Source organism: Myodes glareolus, chromosome 11 (genome assembly GCF_982192425.1).
Source record: "Myodes glareolus chromosome 11, mMyoGla1.1, whole genome shotgun sequence".
Classification (NCBI taxonomy): Eukaryota; Metazoa; Chordata; class Mammalia; order Rodentia; family Cricetidae; genus Myodes; species Myodes glareolus.
In genome coordinates this window covers 14,769,556-14,784,569 of record NC_142036.1, presented here as the reverse complement: position 1 = coordinate 14,784,569, position 15,014 = coordinate 14,769,556, and the positions used below count along the sequence as shown (strand labels likewise).

The 15,014-nt window shown below is 47.3% G+C and overlaps 1 long non-coding RNA gene across 1 annotated transcript in view; it reads right to left on the bottom strand.

Moving 5' to 3' along the window:
• Window positions 1-14,721, bottom strand: part of LOC146892505 (uncharacterized) — a 35,923-nt gene extending 21,202 nt beyond the window's left edge. The window contains exon 1 of the long non-coding RNA XR_015004370.2: window positions 14,603-14,721. This is a non-coding gene — a long non-coding RNA (uncharacterized LOC146892505). The remainder of the gene's footprint in view (window positions 1-14,602) is intronic.
• Between the last annotated feature and the right edge of the window lie 293 nt (window positions 14,722-15,014).

The following is a 15,014-nucleotide window of genomic DNA, read 5'->3' as shown; positions in this document are numbered from 1 at the left end:
GTACAGAGAAGTTAATGTCAGTCATTGTGGGTGGGGCAGTTCATCTTCTTGCTCAGCCATTCAGGAAGAGCCAGCCTCATCTGGATCCCACTAGGCAGGTGGACTAGAGTCACAGGCCGCTTCCTATCCAAGGATGGCGTTGACAGCTCCACAGTCACAAAGGGCCAGCCTGGGGCTGATCCTGTGACCTTAACCTGCTCTGCCCTGCTCTGCCCAGACCTGGCACTGGTTGAGCAGATGTCTATGAAGGATCCAGCATCAGAAACACAGCATCAGAACTTTGGAATCTGTTGGAAAGTTCTACATCCCAGGTTCCTATTGGTGTCAGGAATTGGCTCCAAAGTGTTGAGTGAAAGCTACCGGCCCAGACACGACAAAACTAATCTAACGGTTTATGTTGTCTACTGGGAAAACCGCGCTAGAGTCTACACTCAAGAGTAAGCTGGAAACAGCCTGCCAGTTCACACTGGGGGAGAACTGGTCCAGAGATTATGTCAGGAACCTGCATTCTGAGATCGTAGGCAAGAAGCCTTTAGACGGGGGGGGGGGGGGTACAATGGGGGAAACGCTACACGAATGGCCACTTCAGAGGTTTCAGGTGTGAAGCCTGTGTGATAAACAGTGGGGGGCTGGGCAGCGCCGCAGGAGCCTACGAGATAGGAAAAGTACAGAGAACAGGGAGCGAGTGGGCACTCTTGGATGCTTTCATTGGAGGTGCTGAGCAATATGGACTTTATTTTTAATCAGAGTTGGGGGAAGTGGGGCAGGGTGTGTCTGACTTGCTCTGAAGGGTCACTCTGGTTGCTGGGTGGAAAGTACATCCGGAGACTCCTGTCTAACTCTAGAAGATGACGGTCAAGCCTGGAGACATGTTAAAGGGGAGCTCATGGGGTGTGGGAGGAGGGATACAGGGCAGATTGTGTCCCACTGTGGACAGCATTGCTGTGTGATGTTGGTCAAGCCTGGAGACATGTTAAAGGGGAGCTCATGGGGTGTAGGAGGAGGGATACAGGGCAGACTGTGTCCCAGTGTGGATAGCGTTGCTGGGTTGCAGTCAGGCAGCATGGACATCTCAGGTGTGGGGTGACTAGTGCACACAGGTGCTTTGTGGTCTGGTGTGGTGCCAGCACAGAGGTCAAAGCAAGCAACAAATAGCCAATAACTACACCGAGGCCACACCTGACTCTGGCAGAAAGACAGACATCTCCCAAAACTTGGAGCGACAATGGGATCAGGCTTGAGAAACACGGGAGGAGGGGCAGGGGAAGAAACAGAAATGATGTGAAGGTAAAAGGCAGGGCAAGGGCTGGAGAGATGGCTCGTCACGAAAGTGCTGAAGTACAGTGTCCCACCTGAGTTTCTCACAAGGCCAGGATGAGATGGGGACTGTCCCTCCTCCCACTGCCTCCTCCCCAGGAGAATATTCTCATGGAATTGCTGGCATCCCATCCTTGGAGTCTCAAATCTAAGATTCAGTGTCTCTCTCAAGTGCGTCCACATGCCGGGTAAACATGGAAAGATGGGGTCCAGCACTCTTGCAGCCTCGCAGAGGGGACCTCCACCAGAGGCCTAGGGAGCACTGTGGTGGTGAGAAACGCTTGCTCCAGCAGGCCAGTGAGCCCCAGCACAGCAGGGCTGGTGATGTTGGTGACGATCCAGTGCCTGCATGACCTCTGCCCTCCAATCCTCCTGCCAATCTCTGACTCACGGTCTAGCCAAGGTCTTTCCTTGCTATTTTCCCCATTCTGCCATGGGAATCTCTGTGCACTCCCCAAGCAAAGAGGAGCAGGTCGAGGCCTCACCGTGTGGGCCACAGTGTGATCAGTCTCGTGCAGATCTCTGCCTCCTAACCTCAGCAGTCACAGAGCCACCGTTATCCAAGCACTTGGTCTGGAGGCGATCAGCTCTGACGACCTACAAGTCACAGTGCAGGTGACTGCGAGGGTTTCCTCGGGAGAACTTGCCACCCACAAATGTCACCATGGGATAAATGTCATTCATAGGCACAGACACAAAACAAGTCACTGAAGATCTACAATAGGAAATCTTCCACTTGGCAGTGTTGGAGGGTGCTCAGATTCACTATAGAGTGAGGCAGAGCTCGGAAGCTAAAAATAGTCTGCTCAGCCGGTTGGATGAGTGCCTGGCATCTCAGAGCCCATCACTGTGCTCCCAACATCCCAGGTATCCACAGGGTCACCCTTCGGGGGGCTCTGCCCGGGTACTCACAGTGACTCCATGCAAAGGAAGCTGGGGCACCTTTCAGAGGAAAGAGAGAAGAGACAAAGAATCACCACCTGGGGTCTGGACAGATGTGAGCCCCAGTCCGGTTGCAGAGCCAGGTGCTCACTCCACAGACAGCTGAGGCCAGAGGCCTATACTGAGTCCAATCAGACCTTGGGGTGTAGAGCTGAGAGTGACCAGCACAGTGTGGAAGGCGGTGGCTCAGCATGACAGCCGTGACCTCAGCAGGTCCTGTAAACGGCCGAGGGAGAGCAGGCAGGTGGGGACAACAGAGCAATGCCTAGCATCAAAAAGTTCAGGGGTGGATGGTTGAGGGGGCCCCAAAGCAGTTCTGAGTTCCTAAGAAGAAAGGAAGAAACAAGATCTGGACAATGCCTGAGTCACACACCAGGGGCGTTTGTGTTGTCGGGAAGGGGGTTGGTTTTGCTTTTCTATAGGCGCAAAAGACTTGAGTGCATTTCTGATTGACTTGAGATTAAAAAGCAGAAGAGAAAAGGGTGGGAGATTAGGGATGCAGCAGCCACGGGTACGGAGTTCTGCTCAGCCGCCCAGGGAGGGCAGAGTGAGGTCACATTTGGAGTCAGAGTCCGGATCATGTGCTGTCTACAAGAGACACGTTCATAAATTCTGATATGTGGCCGAAGAACAAAGGGTGGATACGAACACAGGCGAAATGACCAGAGCAATGACAAAGCTAATCTCAGTCAAAATGACTCACACAGCACAAATCGCGTATGTTAATAGAGGCATCAGACCTAGTTCAGCTGTGACAAGCTTAAACCTGTGCACGCTCAGCCTCTGACACAGATGCACACAGAAGAACTGTTAGATATGGAAGGAAACCTACTGGACCTATTGTAATAGAAATTCAGCAGAGCTTTGTTAGTCTGAGGGGAGGAAGTGTGAGAAGTAAGAAGGGTGTTGGGGTGCGGTTGTTTAGAACGGAGGGCCCATGGGAGCTTCACAAGCTCTGTTTCCTCTCCAATTTTGAAATGCTGCCTGTTTCCCCATAAATTCAAGAAACATAAAACGCCACTGATCTCACTCATCAGGGACATGCAATTTTTAAAGAAATGAGCCCTTGTCCCGCTGCCGGATTAGCAACAGGAAGGGTATCCTAACCAACAAACGTGGTGACAGAGGGGAGAGTGCAGATTCCAGACACCGGCACTCCACAAGACCCAGCACCACTGAGCCATGGTGACTGTGCCATCCCCTTGTAGAGGACCCAGCCTGTGTCCTTTCTCTTTTCTCTCTGTTCCCGTGACCAGCAGTGTCCCAGAAAGAGGGAAGGACCTGCCACAGTGACATGAAGTAGGCTAGCGAGCATCCTGCTGTCAGGACTTGGAGCTCAGGGGACCACAGCACACCCAGCCCTCCCTGACCTGCACAGAGGACACTTCAGTAGACCCTGTACAACTTTCAGTGGCTAACGTGTGAGCCTGCATCCCCTCTCTGGGCCTTTGGCTTCCTTTGAGCAGCTAGAAGCTTCTGATGAGAGTCAAGGGAAAAGGCAGGCGGGTTAGACTAGGCCAGGGGCCCCGGAGGCCAGGGGAGACCCTGCAGGCACCTCTTCGTGGGCCTGCTAGAGCTCTGGACTCAGGCCACAGTCTAAGGACCAGAGCAGGCAGGACGAGAGAGCTCTTGCGGTGGTTCAGCCTGTGGACAGGGTTAGCAGAGTAACAGAAACTGGCTACAGGCTCCTTGGCTCTCAGCTGCACAGTGGGGAAGACACTCGAAGTTCCAGACCTCTGAAGAGCAGAGCAGGGTCCTGAGTCCTATTCTTGCTGAAAAGATCAAGATGCCAGTGCTGGCCCTGGCAGCCACTCAGGCTCACATCTGAGCTTCTATGGAGCCACTCTGTATAATCCTTCCTGGTGGTCACCCTGTTCTTGAACCATCAGAGGTGGGGACGCATTTCCTGGCAGAGACAAAGCTACATCCAGCTGCCAATAACAACCAATAACAGAACGCCAAAAGACACACAGCCGGAGCCAGGAGGAAAATAGGGCTGACAGTGACGTTCATTCGGAGCTCTTTACAAGGATGCTAAAATAGCCAGCAAGGAAATAGAGGCAAAGGTAAGAAAATATGTGGAGAGAGAAACGTTTATCAAAGAGATTGAATCTATAAAAAGAGCTAAATGAAATTCTAAATTTCTAAAATGAGAGAACCAATGGTGTGGGCATGGGAGAGCACAACCCTGCAATCCCAGCGTGAGGCGGAGAACACACCCCTGCAATCCCAGAGTGAGGCAGAGAGCACACCCCTGAAATCCCAGCGTGGGGTAGAGACCACACCCCTGCAATCCCAGTCTGGGGCCGAGAGCTCACCCTGCAATCCCAGCCTGGGGCGGAGAACTCACCCCTGAAATCCCAGCATGGGGCAGAAAGCACACCCCTGCAATCCCAGCATGGGGCGATCAGAGTCCAAAGTCAGCTTGAGCTATATAGTGTGACCTTGTCACAAAAGACAGGGAAGGAAAGAAGAAAGATGAGAGGGGAGGGAGGGAGGGAGGGAGATGTAAACAGTAGACAGATTTAACATTATCCGAGTTTTCAATTTTTCACACATACAAAGTGTACATATTCAAAGAATACCATGATGTTCTGATGTATGTGTACATTGTGTGATCTTCAAATCTGCATAAACATTTTTATCTCCTCAAAAGTTCATTGCTTCTTTGTGGAGGAAACAGTCAAAACCTTTCACTCCAGTTTTGAGGATACACACAGAACATTGCTGCTATGTGCCGTCTGCACCATGCAACCCCAGAACTTATTTTTCTGTCTAACTAGAACTTAGCACCTACTGGTCAACCTCTATCCTCCCCCATGTGCCCCAGCCCACTCTCCAGTCTCCAGGAACTCCTCTCAGTTCTATGACATCATGAGATGGACTTTTAAACATCCTGTGTGGGTGAGGGCTTGTCTTCAGTGCCTCCTTATTCCCTTTAGCATAATGACCCCTAGGTCATCCACGCTGCACAGGTGACAGGATCGCACCCTTTCCCATCTTATTACTATGTTTTCATTGCCTGCCTATGAGCTGGTGGATGGCTGGGGGTCGTTCCGCTTCTAGGCTATTGTGAGCGTGCTGTAGTACACATGGGCGTGCGGGTGACTGGTGCGTGGGTTTCCTTGGGTTGTGCACCCGCTGTAGGATTGCTGGATCACGTGGGTGTACTCCTGATGTTTCTATAGTGATTGTGCTAACTCACACTCCCACCCAGCGTGTGCAAGCGCTCCTTTCCCACACCTGTGCTGTCACTTGCCCTTTTGTGTCTTTCCAATGACAATGACAGACATTTTAACATGTGTGAGAGGCTGGCTCATTGTAGTTTTGATTTGTTTCCCTAATACTAAGGGTGTTTTTTTTTTTTTTTTTTAAATCGAGGTACCTGTTGGTCATTCACTTGGGCATATTGCCCGTTTTCAAATTGGATTTTTATTGCTATTAAGTTATTCGATTCCTTGTACATTCTGGGCATTAACCCCCATTGGATGCATAATTGGCTGGTGCTTTCTCTCCATTTGCAGAATGATCTTGTCACGCTGTCAACTGCTTCCTTTGTGGCAGAGAAGCTTTTTAGTTCAACACAATCCCATTTGTCTGTTTTCTATTTTGTTTTCTGTGCTTTTGGGGTCATCAGCAAAGAGACTTTGCCTGAACTAATATCTTGAAGTTTCTCCTTTATGTTTCTCCTAGTAATTTCATCTTCAGACAAGGATAGTTCCGCATATCGCAATCAATAAATACAGTGTAACCCGTCTACGGAGGGGAAGATAGCCCTACGTGATGATGCCGATAGAGACGAGGGATGCATTTGATGAGATTCAGCACCAGAACAAAGTAGACACGGTAGAAACGTGCTGTGGACGATAGAGCGAGACTTAGCGAGCCTACACCCGCTGTTGCCCTGAGCGTGGGAACGTGGGAGCTTCTGTCTGAGAGCTGGAACCCGACAAGGACTCCACTGCCACAACCCTTACTCAGCATGACAGTGGGAGCTCAATAGGGTAGAAATGTAGACCCAAACCAGAAAGGAAAAGATAATCTAACATACGCAACCCCTTGAAGACACTACTCAAATTGATTACAACTGAAATAATCCAGCAAAGACACAGAGTGCAGAATCAGCAGACAGAAGTCAGTGGCTCTTCCATCTGCCAACAGTGAACTAGCTGAAAGAGAAGCCACCGAAGTAAAAAGTGTTTTTAATTGCTGTATCAGTAATAAAGCAATTAAGAATAAATTAATTAAAGATTTTCCAACAAAAGCATAAAATGTGTGTGTGTGTGTGTGTGACAGAAATGGAATAGGACATGGAGGAGAGAAAAATACTCCGCTTTCAGTGTCGCTAAAATGTCCCCACGATCTGACGTGGCCTACAGAGTCAATGCAATAATCCCCACATTAATATCCATTGGATCCTTCACAGAGCTAGGAAAAACAATTCCCAGTGTGTACGGACCCACGGCAGCCACAAAACCCAAATAAATCCCAAACAGCTCCCCCAGAAAGCACAAAGTCACGTAAGCAAAAAGAAAGGACCGGGGGCATTGCACTTGACTTTAGAATACGGCACAAAGTTTTAGCCATCAAACAGCATGGTATTAGCTTGAAAAAAAGGAGATGTAGACATTGGGCAGATCAGACAGCCTGGAAGGAAGCCACAGATCCACCAACTGGTGTCCAGTAGCTGTGCTAAGACTGGTGGCAGGGAGACTTTTCAGCAAACACCTCTGGGAAAGTTGGGTGTTTGTGTGCAAAAGAACGAAGCCAGACCTGGATCTCACCAGCTACAGAGATCATCCCCAGATGGATTAAAGACTTAACTGTGGGACCTGAGCAGACAGCATTTTAGAAGTAGTGGCACTCTGGGCGCAAGACTAGGGGATAAGAGAACAAAAGGTGTCAAACTAAAGAACGGAGAGGAACAGTGGCTCACCATGAACACCCTGCCGCATGGGCAGGGGTAGCTGCCACGCAGGAAAGGGAGAGACAGACAGTGCTGAAGCCACACTTGAAGGACAGCCATTAAGAACTTCTAAAACCAAGAGAAGGCATGGCTTACAGATGTGGGAAGGCCTGCAAGCCCGAGCAGGATCAAAACAAAGGAAGCCACACCCAGACACCTTCTGGAAAAACTCACTGGAGACAAAAGGAAAACCCTGTAGGACTGGAGGGTGAACTTAGTGGAAGAGCGCTTGCCTTGCACAGAGCTCTGGGTGCAAACACCCCCCCCCCCCGCCACGGGGGCAGGGAACTGTAAAGAAGGCCCGAGAAAATGATACATCATTATCTTTCAAAAGCAAAAACAAGGCTGAAAGCTGAACCCTCACTGAGAAGGAAGCAGCGAGCTAGTGGGGTGACAGTCTAAAGTGCCGAAATAAAACAGCTTGCCTGTCTGGATTCCCCGTCAGCGGAGACCCTCCAGGGGAAGCAGCGCTCAGGAAGCCATCACCACAATCCGCCAGCACAGGCTCGCACTCACGAAATCCTAAAAGCAGCTCTTCCAACGGAAGACAGCAGAACCAGGAGATGTCAGGAGGAATGAGGGGCCATGGGGGGGGGGTGCATCTGTCAGCTGAGACAGGCAGTGCAGAGCGACCATGAGGAAGGAGGGTGTGGGGTGGATAGAGTGAGCTGTTGGGGCGCCCCAGCAGCCCTGGAAACTGGCCAGGTCTGTCTTCGCATCGAGCTACCACATATTAGCCAAGGGCGAGTGCCAAGAGCTCTGGATAACCACCCGAAATCGTGAAAGTGTTAGAGCTAACAAGTCAGGACAGGGAACGTGGGAGAGTAAAAAGATTTTGTTAATCTCAAAGAAGCCAAGAAGCGCGGGGAAACAGAGCATGAATCAGGTGAGCCAAACAGAAAGCAGATGCGAGATGACAGTTAAGACCAAAACCTTTAGAAATAATGCTGCCTCGAGCGGGCTCGGGGCCCAGGGAGAAGGCTAATAAAGTTGGACGGATGTGAGACATAAAACTCAAGTGTACAGCACTTAAAGAGATGCTCCTGAGTCGAGACCAAAACAGGCTGAAGGAAGAGGGAAAAGCCGTGAGGGAATGGTAGAATGCACAACCACGAAGCAGGCGGAGCTGGTGACAGTGTCAGTCTAGGTCAGGTGGGTGGCACAGGTGTGTACCAGACAGTCAGTGCTTTGAGAGGCCATTACAGTCCCGAGTGAGCACCAATTAAGGGAATTCATGGAACAGAATCCTAGAGGACAGAGAGAAGAGAGAAGCACCCCCCCCCCACACACACACACAGGAACCAACTCGCCTCTCAGTGGCTGATTTCATAAGCAAACAAGTCAGGGAGGAGGCAGAACCCGGATGGACGGTCGCAGCTGACAGCCTGACCTAATTGACAAGTGATACAGACCACTGCACCCGGCTCTGCTGTATGCACGTCCTTCCAGCACGCAGGAGGTCGCAGAGCTGCCAGGTGCCACCTCATGAAGCCAGGCTCCCCAGGCCCGACGGTTGCCGGGGCTCACAATGTGGTCTCTGGCCATCACGGAATTGAGCTAGAGACAGTAACTAAAACATGGCTAGAAGGGGCCTGGCTGCTTGGAAATCATGCCTGGTGCCTGTGAATCGAGTCACACGAGAGAATGAAAAGGAACTGGAAAACTCGGGTCTGGTTGATCTGAAGCCATGCGCCAGGACTGAGAGGCACAGCTAAGGCGGTGTCTGGGAATGGCGATATCTTCAGTGGAGAGCCTGGATGCCAACAGTTGAAGCTCCTCCTCGTCTTGAAACTGGAAAAGGCTGAAGCCGGAGAGGGTGGACAAAGGAGAGACGAGCAGGAATCAGATGGAGACGAATTGTATGAGGAAAATCCTGTTGCCGGCCAATTGCTTCTGTGTGTCTAACCAAAGTGATCACAGGAAAAAAAAAAACCCTACAGATAAATGATCGCAGAGATTGTTCTTTCGAAAGTCATTAGAATGATGAGGACATGCTTCATAACTTTAATAAACTTGGTAACTTAAACAGGCAGAGTTCCCTCTCCGCCTAAAGACACAGCTTATCAAAATTGACAGACAATACTTAATATTACTACTTTAATGTTTTTTAAACAGTGTCTGTTATTAAACCAAGACAACTCAAATCTTGGTTTACCAGCGTTTTTCTCCCAATATTTACTAAATGTTTCATGCATACACTCCTGGAGCAAGAGAGAAGGTAGGTCCTAGCTCAGTCTGTGAGGCCAGCTCCCCGATGCCCAGCTGCCCATGGACATTGGCAGGAGGGAGAATGAAAAATTCAATCCTTCCTGATTGCTTACAGCAAGGTGCTGGCAGACAGAGCCCCATGTTACATTCATGTAATAATACACAGAGCCATAGAGGGCTATCTTAAGAACACACAGCCCATCAATGGGATTCGAACAATAGTGTATAAAAGACGCACCTCGTGAGGGCATCTCAACAAACGCAGACTGAACACATCTGGGCGAAGACTGCCTTTGGTCCTGATTAAGGTTACAGTGGAAGTCAAGGAGGTGAATGAGTTGGGAAAATGCTTGCCTTGCAAGCACAAGGCTCTGAATTTGATCCTAAAGACACACAAAGAAAAAGTCAGGCATGGGTGGTGCACACCTGTAATCCCAGCACTGGGGAGGCAGAGACAGGCAGGTCCCTAGTGCCCATGGGACAGCCACCCTAGCCTATTTGGCAAGCTTCAGACCAGTGAGACATCCTGTCTCTTCGAAAAGAGTTGGCAAAGCAGCAGACAACACCTGAAGTCGTTCTCTCTTCTCCACATGCATGGACACACATGCACACATGAGTGTGTACACACACATACAAATGATGAAGATACCCTGAATGATACACACATGCACACATGAGCATGTACATGTAACATACAAATGATGAAATGCACTGAATGACGCACACATGCACACATGAGTGTGTACATACACACATACAAATGATGAAGTGCACTGAATGACACATACATACACATGAGTGTGTATATATACACATACAAATGATGAAATGTACTGAATGACACATGCACACATGAGTGTGTACATATACACATATAAATGAGGAAGTGCATTGAATGATACACACACGAGTGCGTACATATACACATACAAATGATGAAGATACACTGAATGACACACACATGCACACACGAGTGCGTACATACACACATACAAATGATGAAATGCACTGAATGACACATGCACACATGAGTGTGTACATACACACATACAAACGATGAAGATACACTGAACGATGAGAAGACATGGAGCACACAGAGCAGCCACTACATGATTAGAAAGGGGACAGGGTATACACGGTCCATGTTTATTTCCGTTCACCAGTGTGGTTTCCAGTAAACACATTGAGGCCCACACAGCAAGTGAACACATGGGAATGAAGCCATGCAATAACCATTATGGAGGCACCCCAGTGAGTCTCTGGAAAAGTCATGGCCCGGCTCAGATCCTACAGTCAGAAGCACATTCAGCAGCAACAGCACCTGCAGCTTTAGGCACCACGACAACAACTGGAAAATGACCAATTTAAACCGACTGTTTGCAAAAGCATTAGAAATGCAAACACCCAGGAAAAATTGAGGGAGGAGGTGGGGCAACCTCTACATCGAAAATAACAGGGTAGTGCCGAAAGACACAAAGGCATAGAAATGGCCTCTGCAGCATGGTGTGAGTCCGGATGGCCCATCACCATCCGGGAAACAGTGGAGGAGGATGTCTGCAGTCACATGCTCACCTGAACAGTGGCAAGGGCAAGAGTCCCCTGCGTGGGCGTGGTAGTTAATCTTCACCAACTTGACAGGTTTAGAATCTCAAAGGCAGCAAAGCTCTGGGTGTAGCTGTGAGGGGGGTTTCCAGAAAGGCTTAACTGAGAAGGAAAAGCCCACCCTGAATGTGGCTCACACCATCCAGGGGCTGGAGTCCCAGACTGAATAAAAGGAGAAAGTGAACCAAGCACCAGCGTTCATCTCTCTCTGCTTCCTGACTGTGGGTCAGTGTGCGCAGCTGCCTCAAGCCACTGCTGCCATGCCGTACCTACCGTGGTGGTCTGCACCCTCACACTGGGCGCCATAACAAACCCGCCCTTCCTTTCTTACACTGCACTCTCAGTATTTTGTGAAAGCAGCTGGAGAAGCAGGCAATGGGGGACTGCAGAACTCCTCTCCACCAGGGGCCAACAGCCAACACGCTTGGCTGGGATCCAGATTGGGAGACAGTAACCAAACAATGAATACTTGCCCACAAAGATGAGACCAGAAACACCAGGGAACACCCCAAATATCATAACTCCAGATGCCTAGATCCCAGCACAAAAACACAAAACACAAACAATACATAGCCTTCAAAAGTGAGCAACCCTCCTGCGATCGGCCCTGAGAAAAGCCATTGGCCAAAGCACTAGACTTAACAAACAGCAAGTGTGGACCTGCCCAAGGACATTAAAAAGGATCTGAATGCATGCCTTAATGAAGACTATGAAAACAAAAACAGTCAAGGGGAATAATGAAAACAATTCAAGACATTAAAGTAGAATCTAACAAAGAAATAGAATCACTAAAGAAGACCAAAAATGAAAAATAAACCTGGAAATGAAGAACTTACGTTGTGAAGCAAAAACCTCAGATGTAAACCTCGCCAACAGATTAAAAGACATGGAAAAGAGAATTTCAAGTGTTGGAAACAAGGTAGAAGAAGAAATGGATAGTTAAGTCAAAGAAAATGTTAAATAAAAAAAAATCCAAGCATAAAACACCCAGGAAATTTGGGATACTATGTTAAGACCAAACCTACAAATAATAGGTACAGAGTAAAAAGAATAAGGAGAAGAAATCCAGGTTAAAGTCATAGGAAAAGCATGCACATATTTGGTTTTTCAAGACAGGGTTTCTTTGTGTAAGCCTGGCTGTCCTGGAACTTGCTCTGTAGACCAGGCTGGCCTTGAACTCACAGAGATCCGCCTGCCTCTGCCTCCCGAGTGCTGGGATTAAAGGCATGCGCCACCACCTGCCCGGCTCAGAAAATATTTTTAACAAAACCATAGAAGAAGATTTCCCCAATCTAAAGAAGAAGGTACAAGAAGCATACAGAACACCAAAAAAACAGGACTAGAAAGGAAATTCCCCCATGACACATAACAATCAAAACACTAAGTGTATAAAACAGAAAGGATATTAAAAGCTGCAAGGAAAAAAGACCAAGTCACACACAATCAGTCATTAGAACAGTACTCAACTTCTCAATGGAGACGCTAAAAACCAGAAGGGTCTGTATGGAGTCTGTATACTCTGGATGGCCACAGACACCAGAGCAGGATACTATTCTGAGCAAACTATTGATCATAAGACAGGGGAAAGAGAAACATTTCACGGTACAAATAAAGTTAAGCAATTTCTATTCACACACCCAGCTTACAGGGGGCACTAGCGAGAGAATGTCAGCCTAAAGAGAAGTTAACCAGACACAAGACACAAGTAATTGATAATTCCAGAACGGTTAGTCAAAAGAAGAGGCGGGGTATAAACCCAAACCCTTGCAAAAAAATGGAAGTTAATAAATACTGCTCATTATTAACGCTCAATACTAATGGTCTCTGTTCCAAACAAAATGCATAGACCAGCACACTGGATTAGAAAACAGGATCCATCACACCTTACCATCCAGAACAGCTATCACTGTACTGTAAAAGGAAGAAAAAAGATATTCCGAACAAATAAGCCCAAGAGCTGAGAGGGTATAGACATTTTTAATATCTAACAAGTAGATTTCAAAGCAAAACTAAGCAGAAGAGATAGGGAGGGGCATTACATACTCATCAAAGAAAAATTCACCAAGAGTATATTAGAGTTCTAAACATTTATGCACCAAACACAAGGGCACCCAAGTCTGCAAAAGAAACACTACCACAGCTAAAATCACATATTGACCCTGCCCTTCAGTGCCCTCCTCTCAGCACCAGACAGGGCATCTAGACCAAACTAAACAGAGAGATGGTACTGCGGTCAAACCATGCTGTAAATCAGATGACCCTAGCACATCTACAGAACATCCACCACCGAAACAATGCACATTTCTCTCATCATCTCATGGTCCAAATTGACACAAAGCAAGGGTTAGCACACATAGGACAACTGAAATAGCATCTTGTATCCTACCTGACCACCATGAGTTAAAAATGGATATTAACAATAGAAATGACAGAAAGTACAGCACTCACAGAAACGGAACAACTCACTACTGAAAGAAAGTTGAGTCAAGACAGAAATAAAGAAGGTATTAAGAACAGTGAAAATGCAACATCTCCCCAGTTCTCAGAGGCAAACTCTTAAGTGCCCACAAACCAGAAACACCGAGAGAAACATCTGATGCTAACAGCTTTAAGACAGGGAAGCAAGAAGGAGACACCCAAAGAGTAGAGTAAAAGGAGTAATCAAAGACGAAATCAACAAAAACACACAGAGGATCAAAGAAATAAAAAGTCGATCCTTTGAGAAAATCAACAAGATTGATGAATCTTTAGACAAATTGATCAGAAGACAGAGAAAGAGGATCCAAAGGAGACGTTATAGCAAAGGCTGGAGAAATTCAGAGACTCAGAAGGTCATACTTTAAAAATCTGCACTCTAGCAAGCTGGAAAACCTAAAAGATATGCCCTACCAAGGTTAAAATAGGATGAACTAAGCAATGCAATAGACCCATATCCCCTAGTTAAATAGAAGCAGTAATTAAAATTCACCCCCTCCACACACACAAAAAAAAAGCCCAGGGCCAGATGGATTCAGTGCAGAATTCTACCCAATCATCAAAGAAAAATGCCAACACTCCTTAAATTATTCTGCAAAACAGAAACTGAACAAATACTTTTGAAGTCACTATTACCCTATTTCAAAACCACACAAAAACCCAAGAAAGAAAGAAAATTACAGACCGATACCACTTATGACAAGGACATAAAAATTCTCAATAAAATACTTGCAGACTAAATCCAAGAACATAGCAAAAAGATTGATCAAGTTGGCTTAAGCCCAGAGATGCGGGGATGGTTCAACATATGTAGATCAATAAAATGCAAACACCACAGAAACAGACTGAAAGGCAAAACAAAACCCACATGATCATCTCATTAGCTGTGGAGAAAGCCTTTGATAAAAATCAAACATCCCTCTTTGATAGAAGTGCTAGAGACACTAGGGATACAAAGACGTACCTCAACACAACCTACTTAATAAAGGCAGTTTACACCAAGCCCACAAGCAATAGCATCCTAAATGGAGAGATATTAAATCTGTTCAGCTAAAATCAGGAAGAAGACGAGGATGTCCACTCTCTCCATACCTGTTTAATGTCTCCTTGAAGTCATAGCTGAAGCAATAAGGCTACTGAAGGAGCAAATAGGAAGGGAGAAAGTCAAATATCATTATTCGCAGAGGATATGATAGCATGAATAAATGACCCTGAACACTCCACCCAGAACGTCTACCGCTGAAAAAAACTTTTTAACAAAGTAACAGGATACAAAATAGCTCACAAATCAGTGGCCTTCCTGTACACAAATGAATACAGACTGCGAAAGGAATCAGTGGAACCATTGTGAAACTGTCTTTCACAATGATCTCAGAGAAACCCTGAGAACGCTAACAAAACAAGTGAATAATACACATTTTATGTCGCTGAAGAAAGGATTGAAGAAGACACCGGAATATAGAAAGATCTCCCAAGCTCATGGATTGGTTGGACTGATACTATG